The sequence below is a fragment of the Cydia pomonella genome, chromosome 19, assembly GCF_033807575.1.
Source record: "Cydia pomonella isolate Wapato2018A chromosome 19, ilCydPomo1, whole genome shotgun sequence".
In the NCBI taxonomy this organism is placed as follows: Eukaryota; Metazoa; Arthropoda; class Insecta; order Lepidoptera; family Tortricidae; genus Cydia; species Cydia pomonella.
Genome location: NC_084721.1, coordinates 18935237 through 18957018, shown reverse-complemented (window position 1 = coordinate 18957018; position 21782 = coordinate 18935237). Strand labels below are relative to the sequence as shown.

At 39.6% G+C, this 21782-nt stretch overlaps 1 protein-coding gene across 1 annotated transcript in view; it reads left to right on the top strand.

Moving 5' to 3' along the window:
• The window catches only part of LOC133528591 (nephrin-like), a 268556-nt gene that overhangs the window by 82318 nt on the left and 164456 nt on the right, over positions 1-21782 (top strand). The window lies entirely within an intron of this gene.

Genomic DNA, 21782 nt, shown 5'->3' with positions numbered 1-21782 from the left:
AGTCGGCAGTAATGTCGCGCTAAAATACTACATCAGTGATGCTTGTGTAGTTTGAATCCAAACAGTACCTTTATTCTTGCTGGGCTTATCTAATAACTTAGATAGATTACCTACTTCTTAGTAAATGTTTATAATTTATTTTTATATTGAAATCTGTATACAACTACATGCAACAAAAGGCTATATGTAAGTTTTTACCTATACGTTATTTACATTTTTAACTTAGCTCAAATATTAACATTCTTATTTTTATTTATGTAACCGTAAAGTACAAGTATGGGTCGTTTGTATCGAAATGTCAAAGAGCTAGCGCAAGATAGAAAAAACTGAAAGATACTCCACCATCAAGATAATTTTTAAGTTCATGATAATGTTGAATCGTAGGAAGGGTGATCTAAATCAACTTATCCGTGAATAGGCAGTCTAAGCATTAGTTTACTAACACTAACTCCAAGAAACTAAATTCAGACTTACTCTAATTGTACATCCTGTTGAACTTGAAAGCGGCACCGTTGGGGTCGGTTAGAGCTGCCTAAGCTCTTGCCGGAACTTTGAAAGTTTCACCAATGAAAGCCTATATTGCCTCTATACATGGTGTTCTTTCTGAATAGACATGTCATAAACAATACGTTTATAAGAATCTCCATAATATATAGTCATACACTGCCGCGTTGAACGGGTTTTTGTGATCATGACGAAATTATTTCATCTTGTTGCGAGTCTTCTCAAGCTTATTCTTCCGGTCCATTGCTGCCTGTGTCTATAAAAGGGTCCTTGGGGCTTTGTTCAGTAGGTATAAATCTTTCGGTAGAGTTGTGGTAGGTACCTAAGTTATAGGAAAAGTTATACTTCAAGAAGATTACAACCTTTTTTGTAATTAAGTACTATAGTTCGTTTTTTTAGCTTTAGAAAGAATGTAAGCAATCTTAACTTAAAAAAAAAGTAACAGCAAATATATATCAATTATAATCATATACGATTATTTACATTCTTTTGCTTTTATAACTAATAATATAAACGAATTTTTAAAAAGATTTTTCCAAAAAATCTCAATAAAAAGACACGTCAAGATTGTTTACCTTATTTCTAATGTTAAATAAACGAACTATATGTATGTTAGCAAAATAATATGTTATTTTATTTATCTTCTGTCGAGTGGCTGGAACACCCAGTATAAAAGGGGTTGATTCGGTAGACGTAATGGCTTGGTTACGATCTTTGTCTAAATCAGTACGAAGCCATTAAAGATTAGATTTACATCCAGCCAGTAAGCACGTTTCCGATTTATCGACGCATCGTGAATGATAACAGATACGACATCGTTTTTAACACAGTTTGGAAACAGCTCGTTTCATGCCTCGCTAGATTTGAACCCAGTTTTGGGATGGGGTTCCATCGGCGAGGTCACTATACTCAAGCTACAGCCAGTCATCAAGCTACATAATAATATAATCCCTTTTGTTATAATACAAAAAGCTAGAAAACCACTACACAGGAAATTCCTCTATACCCAGCTTTATAAAATGCTTTTGTGCACATAAATCAAAATCTTTATGCACCCGTCCTTTTATTTCCTCAAGTTGGGCTGAGATTATGAACTGCATCCTTTACATGCGCACTTTGAACGCGATGCGAAGAAAATTCATAAAATATAATAACTTTCAGCACTATTGAGTGCTCAAAAGATTTCATTGAATCTTCTTGTTCTTTGGTCCATTTTGATGTAAATTATGCATTTGAAAGTCGACTTGAAGATTTCTTTGAGTTATTTGTCATCAGTACGTAATCTTACTTGCAGTGGCTATCGCTATGCGTTAAAAGGTCAGGTTGTCGTCACTGTATCCATCAATTTCCTTGATTAAATGAATAACATTCGCCGCGCATTATTGCCGCGATAATTCATTCATTTCGTCACTCATTTTACCAAGGCCTCAGTCAGGTTTGACAGATACAGCGACGGTAACCATGACGCCGCAACAGTAATGCAGTTGCAGTGGGCATTCGAAGGTCACCTACTGAGGCGTAGGCTCGAATCATTTTCTTCCACTGACTCCGGTCCTGAGCAGCTTGGGTAACCTCCTCCAACCCCAACACTCAACTCTTGGTACTAGGAACGGCGCCAAGTAAATCACCTCACCTTAGTAAGTCACCTAAAGTCTTAAGCGCTAATAAAACTTAGATAGTTAGGAATCCTCAATTGTGCGTTTTTCCAGATTTTTTTACCTCGCACAGCTAAAATGTGGAATTATCTGTCACCTGCAATTTCCGGATCGATACGACCTTTAAGAAAATAGCGTACTCCCATCTTTCTTCTTTTAGGTATCATTTTTTGTCGCTGTAGTAGTGTCGCGTGTAACCCGTTCAGTCAGATCGTGAAATATTTATCTGAGGGATCTAAGACATTTCTCAGAAGTGAAGTAGGAAATATCAATTGATGTTTATCAGTCGCTTTTCGGTACAGGAAAACATCGTGAGTAAATATGCTTATAATATGTATTTACTTAATGTATTATGAAAACAGGTATGAGTGTAGTCACCCAAACCCCTTTTTTACAGGATTTTTAGGAGGCATGTGCCCCGCAGTGGGACGTCTAAATGCTGATTATTATGATATTTTTTTTTGTAGACCTCGTGATACACCAAAAAATCGATACGTCGTTGAGTCATTTTTACAGCAAACTCACAATAGTTTTAATTGCTATAGAGGGTTCCTGGCGTTTAAGTTATTTACGCCAATTTCCGCTATTTTGAATATTTTCCAAAAAACGAAATGACAAAAAAATATCTAACTTCCGAACGGACTCAAATATTTTCGAGAGAATCGGTTAAGAAATGCGACCTGTAGAAGAGAACATCAGGAAGTACTAAAACGTTTTTGCCCAAGATGAAACGGATACTTTCACTTACTCTCGGTCAAGAATGTACTCCTTTGTGCCGATCGAGCAATTCAGAACTTCCACTGTACAAACAGCTCCCCCGAGCATGTTATGATTTATTTACCTAAGCGAGTGTTATCCTTGGCCTCCCTAATGTTATCTCTGCATGCGTCAGTCTGTCCGTAATTATAACATAAACAAACCTCCGGGCATTGACTAATTTACAGTATTCCATAGAGAGAACGTGCGGACATGATGGGTGGTATATGCAGAGCTGATTTGTATTTGACGGGAGTAAAATCAATCTTAAAATGAACGGCCTGATGTGTTCTAGCTGCCATTTAAATTTGGGAATTAGTTGATGATGATTTCATAATTAAAAACCTAGTAATTTATTGATTACTACTTGCAGAGAGACTTTACACCTCCAAATCTTATAAGTATTAGTACTCTGACATTGGGGACCTTTTACATCCCCAGATTTAATGTATTTTTAACCATAGAAACTATACATCTTTGTTGTATTGTAGTAATTCTTTTTGGTAAGATTATTATAATGTAATGTTTACCCAGGTTATGGCTGCTAATTTATAAATGATTCTATGTATTTTTCATGTTATATGATGTTACTATAAAAAATGTTGTATTGACTTGTAAAAGAGCCCTTGAGGCCTCCTTGCAGAATTTTTTTTTGAATTTTGAATTTTACTAACCAAAAAATATCATACAATCAGATCCACAGTACAGGTTTCGTCACATTACAGATAGCTCATCCTATAAACAGTTTTTATCATTAAAAATTGTCTTGAGTCATAACACTAAGCTAATTATACGGTTTAACTCACGTATTTTAGTGACTCGCGCGACATGTTTCAAAGAGTTTAGGTCTCAATGCGCACGAGTAACGAATAACCTTTTCGCACGTGTATTGTACAACGTTTTACAGTACATATGGCCCTTTAAATTTTCGACATACTCACTTATAGTGCTAGTTAATGCACTAGGGCGGTAAATGAGCGCCATATGTAATGTAAATTTTTTGACCTATTTTTGCACAATTAAACTATATCATGAAAATTGCTTGTGAAAATGCGATCGAACTCATCGATTATTATTTTTTGTTAAAAATAACAATGATATCCACGATCCAGAGCATGCACGGCCGTCTCGTCTGCCCAGTGCTCAGCGAGCTGCGTTCTGAGAAGGACATGAACTCCTGCAACTTAATTCATTGTTTACTTTACTTTATTGATCTCAAACAAGACGATTCCCAGTAAATTAGTCATTGCGTTTGTTTACTTTGTACTCGCCAGATGGAACAAAGCTGTTTCGAAAATACTATTAGCAATAATCTTAACTGGAGGCTTATTCAAACTTATATTGTGACATCAAAATGATATAAGTACGTAATAAAATTAATTAGGTAATTAATAATTTAAAAACAGGACGGCATCAGTTTAATAGTGAACTAAAAGCTGAAAAGCTTATTAATTTTCAGATATGTAAGTTACTTTTTTTTTACTACGTCGGTGGCAAACAAGCATACGGCCTGCTTGGTGGTAAGTAGTCTCCGTAGCCTAGTTCTTCTTCTTCTGCGTAATGACATGCGCGCTGCCGACCCTAACACTCCGTACCCTCGTTGAGCTACTTCACTTAATACTTTTTTATTTTGATAAATGTTAGTTACTAAACTTGTACTATTATTCTGTGTTTGTGCACTAACCTCCCGCAGCTCGGCCTTCCGCCTACCAAACTGGGCCATCAGCCCTACTGAAGCTCGGCCTTCGACCTTTGCATTCAAACACTAAACTTTTACTATTATTCAGAGTTTGAGCACTAACCTCCCGCAGCTTGGCCTACGGCCTACCAAACCGGGCCATCGGCCCTACTGAAGCTCGGCCTTCGGCCTTTGCATCAAACACTAAATTTTTACTATTATTCTGAGTTTGAGCACTAACCTCCCGCTGCTCGGCCTTCGGCCTACCCAACCTTACTTCTGAAGCTTTACGGGTCTACGAGGTTTTCTGTTTATATAAAATATGCTCAGTAAAATAATAATAGATTTAAAAGGTTGAAAAAAAGTAGCTAGAATACGAAATAAATGCGTTTGTACGGTAAAGCTCATGGAATGCCCCAATATCTGAGGGCCTACTGCGAAACACGTTCGACGTGTTACCTCTCTGTCGCACTTGTAAATTCGTAAGTAAGTGTGACAGGGAGGCAACACGTCGAACGTGGTTCGGGGTAGGCCCTCTGGTTCCACCATCGGATCAAACGAGAATCTAGTGCTATGCGGGACACAAAGCGCTATTGACTTGTAACAACCAGTCGTGTGTTGAAGGGCAATTCGAACGTGCACTGACATCAACCGATATTAGAATGATAGTAATTGTATTCATATCAGTTTGCAGTCATTCTCGCGGGCGTCTCGCTCAAACTAATACATCTGAAGACAAGTCCTAGGGAATAGAAATTAATGATGATGACTAAGTATGTATTTAGCTATATACACCGTGTTTTTATTGAATTCGAATAATTGGGGTATGGGCATAAAAAATTAAGTACTTAAAATACAATTGGTATCATCACTTTTTAAATTCAAAAGCAAATTAAAACTTCATTTTTTCACACTTCAAATTTCTCACTCCTAGTGGCCTATTTCTATTAGGGTTTAACGTTTTTTTTTGCATTATTAAATTCCCCATTCTATCTTAAATAAAATAAATAAATAAATAAATATTACAGGACATTATTACACAAATTGACTAAGTCCCACAGTAACCTCAATAAGGCTTGTGTTGAGGGTACTTAGATAACGATATATATAATATATAAATATTTATAAATACTTACATACATAGAAAACGCCCATGACTCAGGAACAAATATCCATGCTCATCACACGAATAAATTCCCTTACCAGGATTTGAACCCGGGACCATCAGCTTCGTAGGCAGGGTCACTACCCACTAGGCCAAACCGGTCGTCTCTTGTAATCTCTTGTTCACATTCTATCTATTTTTAAATAATTCTTAGTCTGTTCTTGCTGGCTATTATTTATAAGAAAAAAGGAGTGTACAGGTTTTCAAAGAGTCGGCAATGGGCATGTAACACCTCTGGAGTTGCAAGCGTCCATAGGCTGCGGTGACTGCTTACCATCATACAGGCCGTATGCTTGTTTACCACCGTCGTGGTATTAAAAAAATAAGACTACCTGCTCCGCATTGTTTTTATTATCCTTACGTTGTTAAGTTTTTTATTTCTATTTTAAGAGTTAGGTCTTAAGTTTAAAGGTCCTCTGAAAATCAGCGTCGTTGCACTATGTGCTCCGAGACATGTCGAGTGGTATCCTCTTTGGGACCACAAGTAACAAACGTGTGTCTAATGTTAATTTCAAGATTGTGTGTTGTTTCAAATAAATTTTCATTTTCATTTTTAGGGTTCCATAGCCAAATGGCAAAAAACGGAACCCTTATAGATTCGTCATGTGCGTACTGTCTGTCCGATTATGTCACAGCCACTTTTTTCCGAAACTATACTGTTCAAACTTGGTAAGTAGATGTATTCTATGAACCGCATTAAGATATATCCCCATACTTAGAACTGAAACTCAAAAAATCTTTTTTCATCAAACCCATACATGTGGGATATCTATGAATAGGCTTTCAAAAATGATATTGAGGTTTCTAATAAAAAAAAATCTAAACTGAATAGTTTACGCGAGAGACACTTCCAAAGTGGTAAAATGTGTCCCCCCCCCCCCCTGTAACTTCTAAAATAAGAGAATGATAAACCTAAAAAATATATATGATGTACATTACCATGCAAACTTCCACCGAAAATTGGTTTGAACGAGATCAATTAAGTAGTTTTTTTTAATACGTCATAAATGGTACGGAACCCTTCATGTGCGAGTCCGACTCGCACTTGGCCGCTTTTTTCGTTTTAAACTAAATCAAAGATGTAGACCATACCAAATTTCATCTAAATCGGTTGGTTAATTTCACACACTTAATTCCATCCGAATTTCACCAAGCCGTATCTTGATGCCCATGAGATTCTCCCTCCCGTCGTTCATTGTCCAAATGAGGACTCATTTCCTTTTTTAAGTATTTTTAAGTATGTTAATAAAAACATTGTAAGCATCCACATTTCCACAATGTTGATACAAGCCGCTGTGACCCCGTTATCCTCTCAAAAACACGGTCTTTTTAACCCGTATAATACTGTATATGGCCCAACTGAATAAGGGAGATAAACTTACCACAAACATTTATATAATTATCCGCCCTTAAATCCTGAAAGTAAACTTAAGCGACCCTCACATAATAAAACTGAACTGGGGCGTTATTACCCTACTTACCGAGAGCTGGCGAGTGTTTTAGGCTGAATTTATACCGTAAAACGGAGTCTCTAGAAATCAAGGGGTGAGTAGAGAAATTTTGATGCTTTTCTTTTAAATTGTTATATTTTTAATAACTTCTTCTTCTTATATGCTCCGACTGCTGAACAGATGCCTCTTTCATGGATTTCCATGTTGTTCTGTATGCGGCGGTTCTATGCCAGGTCGGCCCTGCCGTCTTTTTGATATCGTCCGATCATCTGGCTGGTCGTGGTTTTCCGTCACCTCGGCGTCCCAGTCGATGGCTCCAGAACAGTATTCGCTGGCGGCCCCATCGGTCATCATCCTTGCGACATATATGGCTGGCCTGCGACATATATGTATTTTAAAAACTTACATCTCTATAATTTTCGGGATAAGTATTAGTAGAATATTAATAATCTACATTAATAAATATACTTATAAGTTAGTAAGGGGTTACAATTATTAATTTCTAAGACTTAATAATACTAGTATGGTGGATGGTACAGTAAGTATTTATAACTGTTACTGTAATCACATTTTGGATTAAATAAAAAAAAAACGTGTGTGTCACAGTGTGGGCGGTACAGGAATTACGAACACATGTTAATAAAGCACTCGCCTTCGGTTTCGGGCTTCAATTCACACTCATTGGTAATTCTTGTTGACCGCCCTTAATACACAAATCACACAATGTACTATTTCGTAGGCGGTAGGAATAACTTCCCTAAACTGCACAAAACCTTACCAGGCTTACCGGCCCTTCAAACTTGGAGGCCAATTCAAACTATACAATTTTGTGACATCAGAATGATATAACTCGCGCTGCCGTCTCGCTCGCACCAATGTACGAACAAGTACGAGCGAAATGCACGCGCGATACATTATTCAGATATAATTTTGATGTCACAATGTAAGTTCGAATTGGCCTCTTGGTTTAGTTGGTTCTTTACGCGAAGCTGGCATAAAGATTAAATAGAAGGATCAGCGGTAATGCGGGGCAGGCTAACGAGGAGGGGGGGGGGGGGGGGGGGGAGTAACCCCCGTGTAGGCTTAGTGGCACTTGTTCATTCTATTACAGCTACATTTTACAAAAAGGGGAACTTAAAAAAGGGGAAATTAAAAAAGGGGAACTTAAAAAACGGGTGGAACGTTAAGACGGTCGGCAATGAAAATGGCAAGCTTTTTTTTATACTACGTCGGTGACTAACAAACATACGGCTGATGGTAAGCAGTGTCCGCAGCCTATGTACGCCTGCAACTCTGGAGGATTTACATGCGCTAAAACTCCGCACCCTCGTTGAGCTCTGGCAACTTCACACCGGCAGGAACAACACTATGAGTAGGGTCTAGTGTTATTTCGCTGCTGTTTTCTGTAAGGTGGAGGTACTTCCCCAGTTGGGCTCTGCTCAAGATCTGGAATGACGTCCGCTGTGTGTCCACACAAAGTTTACGGGGTGAATATATAGGTCATACTGAGCAGTGCGCTTGTGTTTATGTTGTTTCGGTCACACGGACGAACGGGTTTCTCGTATACAACCCGCCCGCAGGCAGTTGTACGATCTACGCTCGAATAGCTACAGTTCGACGACAGAAAGAGCCAGTCTCATCGTGCCTAATTGTCTATCTAGGCATTTTTAAACTTGTGCAGTAACTACAGGGTGGGCAAATAAGAAGTATACATTTTGTTTTTAAATTTTAACTATATTAAGTTAAAATATTAAAGTATTGTTTTGGCTATATGGTTTTACGGCCGGTTGCCACCTGACGCCAAGGCCTTCATTTATTACAAAATGTGGGCGCCGCCGTTGACCATCTTGGTTCATCCACAGTCATCCCTACTGTGAGCTCCAGCCCAAACTCACAGCACTGTCCAGACCTCTACTCCCAAACATGATGAGTAAGTTCGGGGACATGGGTTTGGTAACGAAGTTTCCTTCTCCGGCCTGTTGGTCCGCGGGAGCTATTTTATTTCGCCCCTACCCTCCATATCTGGCGAGCAATTCCCCTATCCCTACCTGGGGATGCGTTCTCTAGGGGTGAGGCTCCCCCGAGAAAGGCAACTAATACTCATCAAGACTATTCCAGAACCCCAAACACAATTAGGCTGCATTGTTTCATCACATCACATCACCTCCTGTCTCCATCATCAGACCAGCTCGATGGTATCATAATATGACATTGTTACCCGACTTACATATGTATGCAAATTTTCAGCTCAATCAGAAATGGGTCAAATTTAGCATCCAAGATTTGACCCAGACTAACTTACATACATATTAACAGGGCAAATTAAATAAAAGCTTGTAAAAAAATTACATTAAGTAACTGAAACTTAAATAACACCACAATGACCAAGAATCAACACTGAAATTGCATTTGAATATAAAAAGTAACTGTATTTCTAAAGCCTTAAGGTTCAGTTTTAAAGTAAAATGACCAGATCGATGAACCCTCCACGTGTACACATATGGTTTTTGTTTGTAACAATTGATTCCTGGGACTGTATTCTTATCTCACTGAGAGCGTTCGTCGCCATTGAACTAATAGAAACTCTCTTAAGGGGCTCCCTAGCGCCAATGACCTTCGATCTGAATCCCTTATTTTTCTAATGTTTTTTTGTAGCTTATCATATTAACAGCAACAGTTTTAAGCAATATAGTATCCCATATGTACCTCAAAATTCAATGTCTTCGGGATATTTGGCATCAAAGTTGAATAATTTTAGGCCAAAAAACTGGTTTACTGGCCATAACTTTTGTGTTTATTAGATTAAAATTTATAATCTCTGACCAGTTTTTAGAGACGTCAAAGACGAACCCAAATGTGTAGATTTCGTATATGTAAAATCCTTTACAGTAAGGGAGAAACAAAAAAAGAGTTTTTTTGTCAATAAAAAAAAAACAGAAAATAAGTGTTCATTTCATTCAAAATCCGGCAGACCAGAAAAGAAATAAGATATTGAAGAATAAAAAAATAAAAAGATGAAAGATTGAGCTGTTGTTTGTCTTATAATTCTATCTATAGTTATAAGTGCACTATTCAAAATCCGGCAGACCAGAAAAGAAATAAGATATTGAAGAATAAAAAAATAAAAAGATGAAAGATTGAGCTGTTATTTGTCTTATAATTCTATCTATAGTGCAAATGCAGGAGTAATGACTCAAAACTTGTCAAAAGTCGATGAAAACTGAGGGGGGGCTGGTTTATATCTACAGATATTGAGCGTGTCAAAACGTGTCGTGTAGACAAAACAATATTATTCTATACACGGCCCGATTCGAACTTTAAGGTACGTCAAATATTAGGTCTAGATACGTTATCGATCGGATTGTCAATGTCAAATGCGACGTTTTTGTTTGAAGAAACGTCACTTTTGCCACTGACATATCCTGTCTGTATCGTATCTAGACCTAATATTTGACGTATCTTAAAGTTCGAATCGGGCCGACAGTGTCTATTAATCTACGGCTCAATTCGAACAATGCTTAGATATACGATGTCACAGTGATACGATACCGATCTATCGGTGTCAAAAGTGAAGTTTTTGGTTGAACGAAACAGTAAATATATAATTAAATAAATAGGTATTGACAACGCCTGGAAGAGCTTCTGGTCCATGAAGGCGCTATTGAAGGGTGGAAAACGCAAAAATGCGCGTTTCCCCAGAGATTGAACCTAGCTAGATCGATTTTTCACCCCAAAAACCTCCACATAGCAAATGTCATCGAAATATTCAGACCCGTTTTGGTGATCCCGAAAATCCCTACTCATTAAAAAAGATTGATTGCCTAGCTAACTATTTTCGATATTCTAAATCTAAATACGTACTTAGCTAAATACCTATAGAACATTTTATACGCGTCGTGAGAAATAGTTCAGCTAGAAAGTATTTAATACAAAATTTATTGCCTTATTAATATTGCTATAGACATTCTAAAAACGTTCAATGTTACCTACGTAATAAATATCTGCGATTGACATTTTAATTACTTTTTTTGGACGACCCTAAAATCATTCTAATAATACCTTTATTAAAACATCGAAAATAGTTTAAGAGACAATTATATATCTAAATCATACGGTATCAAGATGGTTAAGTTTGATAAGGGAAAAGTGTTGACTGAACGAAGATGTAGTGACAAAATTGAGAAAGGTATGTTGAGATAGTTTAGACGCGTGGAAAGAATGAGTGAAAGAAGGCTAACAAAATAGTGTATAAGGGAGAAGTAGAAGAGGGAGCTGGAAGTAGTAGACCTTGACGAACTTTCTCTGATGAAATTGGGGAAATTGTGAAGAAAGGCCTGGTCAAGAGCACCCAAAACCGGTGAGCGTGTATGAGGTATGTTATGAAAGTGAAGGAAGCGAAAGAGAAGAGGTATGTAAGGATCGTAGCAAGAGAAAATCCTTGGTCTCTGACTACCTCTCCGGGTTTTTTTTTATACTACGTCGGTGGCAAACAAGCATACGGCCCGCCTGATGGTAAGCAGTCTCCGCAGCCTATGTACGCCTGCAACTCCAGAGGAGTTACATGCGCGTTGCCGACCCTAAACCCGCCTCCCTTCGTTGAGCTCTGGCAACCTTACTCACCGGCAGGAACACAACACTATGAGTAGGGTCTAGTGATATTTGGCTGCGGTTTTCTCCGGGAAATAGGTGTGATTATATGTAAGTATGTATGTTATAATCATTATCGTTTTCTCAAAAGACTGGGTTTAGTGGGAAGTTTCTAAAACAAAAGTGTTTGGAGTAGCAGGCGTCAATAGTAGCTTTACCATGACTGCCTTATCAGTGTCAAACTGATACGCTAAAGTCTGCGAAGCTTAGTTACTTTTTATAGATCTTGCTCGCACTAATATGCCAGTACGAGCGAGATGCATAGAAAGTAAGTTACACTCACGCTAGCAAATGTGCCAGTGTCAAACTGGTGGTAAGGCGTTACCATGACTGCTTATGGCTCCTTTATACGATAGGCCATCATACTGGCTCAGTAAGATGGGCTATCGTGGAGAGAGGGTAGTAGTGTCGGATGGTTTATGGCGCGGAGAGATGGTGATGGGATGGCCGCGGTGTAGGTTATTCGCCATCACATCAAAGGTGTACGCGGGGCGTACGCATTTACACGTGGCTCACATAGTGCGTGCTCTCAACTATAGCATGGCCATCTTGCTGGCCCAGCGCTGGGCCTTCGTGTAAGGGAGCCATAACACCGTCGTCCTCTCCGATTTTTAACGTCCGATTTTGCTCTGCGGATACTATAAGTACCTACGCTTTCAACTGGAAACCAATTGAAACTTACATTCTGACATGATATCTAATTAATGTATTTTAGGTATCGTTTGCGCGTGTATTTCGCTCGTACTTGAGGCCAATTAAATCAATAATAAGTATGTATTATATGTATCATTTTAATGTCAAAATGATATTCCAAGTCGCTCGCCTGATTTCTGTAAGCATTTGAAACATGTCAGGCCCACCTCAGTAAATAAGCATTTGTTTACTATAAACCACTTTGAGTCTAAGTCAGGAACGGATGCGTACCTATAATTAGATTCTTCAGTGATGACCGGAAGAACCAAATCGGAAACACCGAAGTAGAATCGAACTGCAACCGAAGAACCGAGTTAAAGAAGGCCCTCAATAAGGTAGACTGACAAACTAATGATCGTTGAGAACCGCGGAAACTTGAAAGTAATGCTAAACCGGGCTATGCACTTAGTGAAGATCCTTGGGGGACTCTATCCAGCAGTGGATGGTTTTTTGACTGATATCACAATGATTCTAATGTACTGTACTCATGGCTTTATATATTATTTTGGTTGTTTTTTTGTTAATTTTTTTTTTATACTACGTCGGTGGCAAACAAGCATACGGCCCGCCTGATAGTAAGCAGTCTCCGTAGCCTATGTACGCCTGCAACTTCAGAGGAGTTACATGCGCGTTGCCGACCCTAAAGCCGCCCACTCTCGTTGAGCTCTGGCAACCTTACTCACCGGCAGAAACACAACACTATGAGTAGGGTCTAGTGTTATTTGGCTGCTGTTTTCTGTAAGGTGGAGGTACTTCTCTAGTTGGGCTCTGCTCTAGATCTGGAATTACATCCGCTGTGCTGTGCTCTACCACACAAAGCGAGATAACATTCACAATGCCCATACCTCTCTTTTGGACGTAGTTTAAGGACATACCCGGGTCCAATTCACTTGTAAAGAGAAGTTATCAATGTGACTAATTTAATAAAATATTTTTGGGAATAAATTAAAGTTGTTAAAGCACTTGGACAAATTGGACATTTTAAAATACTTTTTTTGCCCGAAACTAATTTTTAATTAAGACCAAACTTCGGTATGAAAAGTTTCAATCTGTGATATTTAAATTATAGAACCTTATTAATTTTTCAAAAAAAAATTAACCGTTCACTAACGCGAAAACTAGTTGCCAAAAGTTTAAGCGGGTATTTTATTTTAATCATAGATATTAAAGGTTCAACAAAATGCTTTACGAGTAGTTCTAAAACTTGACTAAATCTTTTTAATTAATTTCTGCAAGATTTCTGTTTTATTTGACAAGTTAGTTTTATCTGAACTATGTGATTTTAAGTTATTTGAGTCGGCGAAAGAGGTTGGTCTGAATAAAGTCTAAGAGTTATGAAAACAAGAGCAAATTGAGTTGCTAGAACTAGAATATAGTATAATTATTATATTTACTTACATAAGTACCTATAATGTAGTGTAGTGTAGTACTTATACCTATAAAGGTATCTATCTACCTATATACTACAGATCCCCTAGTGTACATTTATTCGATAGCGTGACGTAACGTACGCGTTTGTGTTAACTGTCATTTTGTATGAGATTTAGAAACAGCGCGCCAAGCGGGACGTTGTGTAAATTCAAAATGCCATACAAAATGAGACTTAACTTGCTAATTTCTAATTTTAATTTTTGCTAATTTCAAAATTTGAAGAAAAGAGTTCCTGATTGAGAACATTGAACAGAATCCTTAAGTTTCATAAAAAGCTTCGGTAAAACGAGGTTATAATGATTATTCATTAAAAATGAATAATAATGGCATTCCTGATTTTTTTTCATTATTTTCAATCAAATCGTCATTACTTAAAACTACCTAGTGTTAAAACTACCTAGTGTTAAATCTACCTACTGTTAAAACTACCTAGTGTTAAATCTACCTAGTGTTAAATCTACCTAGTGTTAAATCTACCTAGTGTTAAAACTACCTAGTGTTAAAACTACCTAGTGTTAAGGGGAGTATAGATTGTACTCGTCTATACATAAAGAGAAAATGTTTTTCCACTTCTAAATATTTTCCATTTTCCATATTGACACAATGAAAAATTAGGTTTATAGGTTTTCTTTTGTTTCAATATTTGCAAAACCAATAAAAATTAAATAGCGAAATCTATAACCCTAGAATATATTATGCTGAAGCGATCGACATCAAAATCAAAGTGATTTGTTAAGATTTAGTGAGTGGAAACCGTTTTCTCCCGAAATGGAATTTCATCGAAAAAGTGCCGTTACTTCGTTAGGATCGCAAAGCTATTCTTACCTCTTTATATGACTGATATTATTGATAGTACCTACGTATTGTCAATATTATTGATAAGGTCAATTAGGTGAATACCTATCAGTAAAGGTTTCTAACAGACCAATTCGAGAGTCATTCGATCTGTTTCCGAAATGATACTGATCTCTCATTGTCAAAAGTATCATTTCTTAAACCAAAAACGTCACTTTTTAACTTTCTTCCCTATGACGGTCATTCCAAAAATGTTATATGCCGGTCTTCTCCGCAATGACCTTAGTGTTTAAACGACATCGACATGCGCATTTGGCGACACAATGATTCCAACCGAATAAAAACTATCGATTTTATTCCCGCTGTGGAGACAATCGCAGAGATCTTGAAATTGAAGACCATCCAGAACAGACGGGCGTAAAATCGAGTACTCTTAAGAAAGACAATGTTTTCGCAGTGCACAGAAAATTATTGGAAACCCGTCCAAGTGCAAAACAACCGGTATATTCCATGATTATATTGATAACTGCCATTAAACGTCAGCTGCCGCTCCGCAGGCACGATATGAATCAAAATGTAGCCATTTCCTCCGATTGAGAATAATATGTATATATTAAATTAGAGGCAAGATTTCGTACTGGTCTCGTGTCTTGTCAGACTTAGACTTTTACATTTTGACACACTTTGCACACTTGCAATAAAATGTACTATTGCTTAGGAACTTACCTAATTACTCGTGTATGTGTTATCCTTAGTTTAAGGAAAGGAGGCTAAGAAAACACAGACGAACATTAATATAGTCTGTTCTGAGCACTGTGCCGCGCAAACACGACTGAGAGAGAGCCGCTGTGTCAACATACCGGAGATGGAACGAGAGCGCAGTGAGGAATTCAAACGAATTCATTAATGCTAGCCTATTTAAAACGATCTGTGATTATTTTAAAGGTATAAATCGTGTCATTCATGACGACGTGTGCCTTCACACATATTGTCATGTAAATAAAGGTTAGATTTGGCAAATATGCGCGTCACTGTAGATGACACGAACTGGGCTTTATAAATTGTAGATAACGGGGTATTTTGGTACTGCGGACAGTATAGTGTGGAAATACCTCAAATCTTAACCAGATTTTTATATATTTTTTTAAATTGTTTTTTTTTTTTATATTATAGGACATTATTACACAAATTGACTAAGTCCCACAGTAAGCTCAATAAGGCTTGTGTTGAGGGTACTTAGACAACGATATATATAATATATAAATATCTATAAATACTTACATACATAGAAAACACCCATGACTCAAGAACAAATATCCATGCTCATCACACAAATACATGCCCTTACCAGGATTTGAACCCGGGACCATCAGCTTCGTAGGCAGGGTCACTACCCACTAGGCCAAACCGGTACAATAACAATATACATAATGGGTATATACAGATGATTATTATAACTAGCTTATATCTAAATTAGGTCATAGAGGCATTGTACCAAGGATGTTGGCGGCATTTTCTCGTTGTATCGCAATACTGATACTTTGTGCGAGGAAGCCGCCAGCTCTTCGGTCACCAGTTACGTCAACCAGACGTTTCGCGATTTCTCCAAAAAACTTGTGCGCGCTGGGACCCCATGGACCTAGAGTTTCAACGCCAAATAGTACAAAATGGTACTCGTAAAGATTGTATCTTCTACAGTCGTGAGTAATACTACTCGTAGCGGACGTAAACTACCCCCACATTTAGTTAGCTTGTCGCGCCGCGAGTGATAAAAATACGTTAGTAGAATCGTCCAATTAATTAAGTATAATTTACAAAATTTTAAATATCCGAAGCCGCTCCACCACTGATCAAAATAAAATAAAAACCGGCCAACTGCGAGTCGGACTCGCGCACGAAGGATTCCGTACCATTATCAATAAAATCACGTTTGTTGTATGGGAGCCCCACTTAAATATTTCTTTTATTCTGTACCCCTAGTGTAAATAAATTCGATTTCGAAACGTGACGTACGCGTTTGCGTTTAGTCTCATTTTGTATTGGATTTAGAAAGAGCGCGCCAAGCGGGACGTTTTGGAAACTCAAAATCCTATACAAAATGAGACTTAACGCAAACGCGTTCGTCACGTTTCGAAATCGAATTTATTTACACTAGGGGTACTGTTTTTCGTAGGTATTTGTTGTTGTAGTGAAAACAAATACATCATCTGTGAAAATTTTCAACTGTCTAACTATCACGGTCTCGTTTTACCCTTTGGGTACGGAACCCTAAAAACAGTATTCTGGCATTGAAAATGCGATATTTCTAGAGAAGGCAGCGTAAACATTCTTTTACAGCTCTCTGGCCGTTCAAAGATAACAATACCGCACTTTCCGGCCCGCTCACATTCCGGTATCGGACCACAATTTTGCGGACACCTCAAAGGCTTCTCATATTTTAGCGATATAGAATTTACCCTAATATTTTAAGTATGGGAACGGATTCTCTACAAGATACTGTTTGTGAATTTACCCTTGGCCCAAATACGTAGCCAAAGAAGACCCATCGCTATTTTTATCTTTTATTTTTCTTATGTCTAATATGAGCCCGTAGTTTTGTCTCTTAGTAGCGAACATGGATGCAAAATTTGAACCCCTTCACACATTTAAAAGCATGAAATTTTGAAAGTACTTAAGTATACTTAAAGGCCTTATTGATAGTACAGTTTTTCTTGGTTTTTAGATTCTAAACTCCAGTGGGGTCCCCATATTGCTACTCTTTCGAATAGACTGAGTTCAGTAAGCAAAATCCGTCAGTTAACTGATGTCATAACAGCTCGATTAGTATATTTTAGTTACTTCTATTATCTTAGCATTATGTCATATGGTATTTTACTGTGGGGTGGTGCTACAGAGATAAATACCATTTATGTTCTGCAGAATAGGGCTATTCGAGCAATATATAAAATGAACCATAGAGACTCACTGAGAGATAAATTTAAGGAAATTGACATCATGACAGTGCACTGTCAATACATTTATGAGAATATTCTGTATATGCATAAAAATATTGCCGATTTTAAGAAAAATTGTGACATTCATAATATTAATACTAGAACTAAACATAAGCTCGCCGTGCCCTTCACTCGGCTCCATAAAATTAAAAAATCATTCATGGGTAATTGTGTGAGATTTTATAATAAACTTCGAAACCATATTACTGAGTTATCAATTAATAAATTTAAGAATCATGTAAAGCGTAAACTTATTTCTAAAGCTTATTATACCACACAAGACTACATGAATGATAAAACAACGTGGGATGAATTGTGATTCGAAATGATTAATTATTTATTATATTTGAATAATGATGATGTAATGGATATTCCAATGCATGTATTTCCTTTGTTGTTTTTATTATATTTGATAACTAGCGGTGGACTGTGGACTGTATAATGAACGATGGGATGATGGAAACACGTATTATAAATTAATTACTTTAATAAATAAAATTACAATAAATATTAGGCACAATTCTATCAGTGGCAACGGCAGAACTGACACATGACATGGAATAACAAAAACAACTAGAAGAATAAAAGAGGTTGCATGCCGGCCAGTCGCCAACATACCGGACCCCCAGTGGAACACTAATCACTGGTGGCTACTGGCTGAGGTGCGGCCTCCATCAGAATAAGTTTCCGGGCCGGTCTGCGTAGCATGCCTCCTTTGGTGTGGACGTCTGCCACGCGGACCGCTCCGTCGGGTCCTAAGTAAACCTTTGCTATCCTTCCTAGTGGCCACAAACCACGAGGAAGGGTAGGGTCGGCGATCAACACCACATCACCCTCGCTAAGATTTAACGCGTTGTTGTTGGGTCCCCTCGGTCGAAGCGTCGGTAAATACTCGCGTAGCCAACGTGCCCAAAACTGATCTGCTAGGCGCAGGGTTCTCCGCCAGTCACATCGTCGGGATAGATCTGCGTCTGTCAGCGACGTGGTCCATGGTACTACTGATGAGGAGCCCAGGATGAAATGAAAAGGTGTTATTGCCTCTGGTGCATCTGGGGAAGACGGGACGTATGTTAGTGGCCTTGAATTCACTATTGATTCAGCCTCGAGTAGGAGCGTTGACAGGACCTCTTCCTTTAATGGTCGATTTGTTAGGCAGGATCTGAGGGCTGCTTTCACTGTCCGCACAAGCCGCTCCCAGGCGCCACCCATAAACGGGGATGCAGGTGGTATAAAACGCCAGTCAATTTTATGGTTAGTGGCGTAATCTATGACCGAATTGTCGTGTAGGGTGCGCAGTTCGCGGGAAGAGCCAACAAAGTTAGTCCCGTTATCGGAAAATATGGTGGTGGGCGATCCACGGCGAGCAATGAAGCGTCTGAGGCTCATTATAGCACTATCTGCAGTGAGTGAGTTCACGACTTCGAGGTGAAGCGCTCTGGTTGTGAGGCACGTATATAAGGCAATGTATCGTTTCTCGCTCCGCCGATATAGCGTTACCAGGATCGGGCCAAAGTAATCGAGACCCACGTGGGTGAATGGTCGTTTATGGTGATCCAGACGTTCTGGTGGTAAGTTGCCGGTCTGGGGATGGATAGGTTTCATGTTCCATCTCTTGCACTTCAAGCAGGCGCTTGCTACGCTACGGATGGTTCCTCTGGCTCTTAAGATTGAATATCTTTGCCGAAGTTCATTCAGGATGAGTTCATTAAACTGATGCGCGGCTTTGATATGTTCGTGGAGGATCAAGAGTCGTGAAATGTAGTGGCGGCCGTCGAGGATCATGGGTGATTTCATCTCGTCATTCACTCCCGGTGCGGAACTTATGCGCGTGTTTTGACGCATTAGGCCTTCTCCATCTAGTGTGGGTGCGAGTTTCTTAATCCGACTCTCCTTGGGCACTGGCTTCGAAGATCGTAAGTTCGATATTTCCTCAGGAAAACTCTCTCTCTGTGCATGACGGACCAACATCTTCTCTGCTTCTATTATATCTGCCGCGTGAAGCTGGTGGGGAGACGTGGTGTTATCAATGTAAAGTTTGGAATTTGGATCTATTGGCCGAGACAGTTTAAGCCGGAATAGGCGTGCGCCCTGAAGAAAACGGGCCGTGGCACGTAGTAAACGTAGCCAGGAGCTAAAACGCGTTGGATCAGGTAACAAATTCAAGTGTGGGGTGTCGAGCAGCAGAACCACCAGATTTGATTTTAATTCAGGGTCTGGTGAGATCTCTTCCTCGTCAGTGACGCGTTCGGTCGGCCAAGTACAGGACGGTTCAACAAGGAACTGTGGGCCGGTGAACCACCGATGAGATGCAGTAAAGTCAGTTCGTTTTGGTTTTGTCGCATCGTCAGCGACGTTGAGAAAGGTAGGGATCCACCTCCAATCGGATGGATTGGTGGTTTCCAATATCTCTCCCAACCTGTGTGCTACGAAAGGTTTAAAAGCGCGAGCGTCACTCCGGATCCACTTTAGGACAGTGGTTGAGTCAGTCCAGAAAATGGTTGCGGAGGGCTTGAAATGGTGGGCTTGCAGAATTGTCTGCGCAAAACGCGACGCAATGAGCGCCGCTTGTAATTCCAGTCTTGGGATGGAAACCGGTTTCAGGGGACAAACTCGGGCCTTGCTACCGATGAGGGCTGTCGATACAGAGTCATCGCTGTAAGTGAAACGCCAATAGGCAACGCAGGCGTAGGCTTGTTCGCCACCGTCGGCGATGACGTGCAGCTGAACGTCCGACAAATCTGACCTGACCATGTACCAGCGAGGGATTTTAATATCTGCTGCAACCTGCAGCTGTGCAAACCAGTCCTTAGATTCGCTTATGTACATCTCAGGTAAGTCTGTGTCCCAACCAACACCTGCCCGCCATAATCTCTGAATTAAAATGCGACCCCAAATAACGACCGGCATCAGTAGGCCAAGAGGGTCATAGACTTTCATGACGTTCGATAGCAGAATGCGTTTTGTTAAAATGCTGGTCGGTATCTGAGGTACGCCACGAAACCCTAAGAAATCTTGACGTGGGTTCCATTTAACGCCCAAGACGCCGACGTCACTACTGGGAGGCAGGTAAACATCAGAAGTTGCGTCGCTACGAAGTTCCTTCGGGACAAGAGAGAGTGCCTCTGGATGGTTAGACGTCCACGCTCGCATCTCGAAACCACATTTCTTGTGCACTGTAATGATGTCGACGGCTAGTTGAGCTGCATCGGCAACATTAGAGTGGCTGCCGAGGTAGTCGTCCATATAGTGATCTTTTATTATTGCCTTGCAAGCGGTAGCGAAATCACCTTCGTGCATCATCGCGTTTTTGTTTTTGATATAAAGGGCAATGAAAGGACTCGAAACCGCGCCGAAAATCATTGATGACATGCGGTATTCCTTGATCTCACCGTCTTTGCCGCGCCAGAGAAAGCGTTGGGCGTCCCTGTCCCTTGTGGCGATTTTAATCTGGGGGAACATCTCCTTGATGTCGCCATTTAGGGCTACTGCGCCTTCTCTGAAACGGAATAGAATGTCGAGTAGGGGAGACAATAGGTCAGGACCTTGGAGAAGCAGATTGTTGAGGCTTACGCCTTTTGTTGTGGCAGCCGCGTCATGGACTGCTCTCAGCTTCTTCTTCTGAGGATGATAGACGCCAAAGATAGGCAGGTACCAGCGAATGGAGCCATCTGGGTTGACGCAAGAGGCGTTTGGTGCGGGTCGATGGTGGTAGGTCTTCGAATCACACTCTTCGGCATAGCCCTTACTGATTATGTCGTCTATAAATTGTTGGAAAGCTGCGGCAAACGCTGGGTCCTTTGACATCTGTCGCTCGAGGGCCTTGAAGCGTGAGAGTGCCTGTGGGTAGCTATCTGGTATAATTGTCGGTAGCACCTCCTTCCAAGGCAGGCCAACCTCAAAGTGATCATCGTCAAGATGACGAGCGGTTGATTCTATGATGTCTAAAGCCCGTTGATCCTCACTGTTTTGACGTGGAACCTTTTTTAGGATACCCAATGCATCGATGTCGTATTG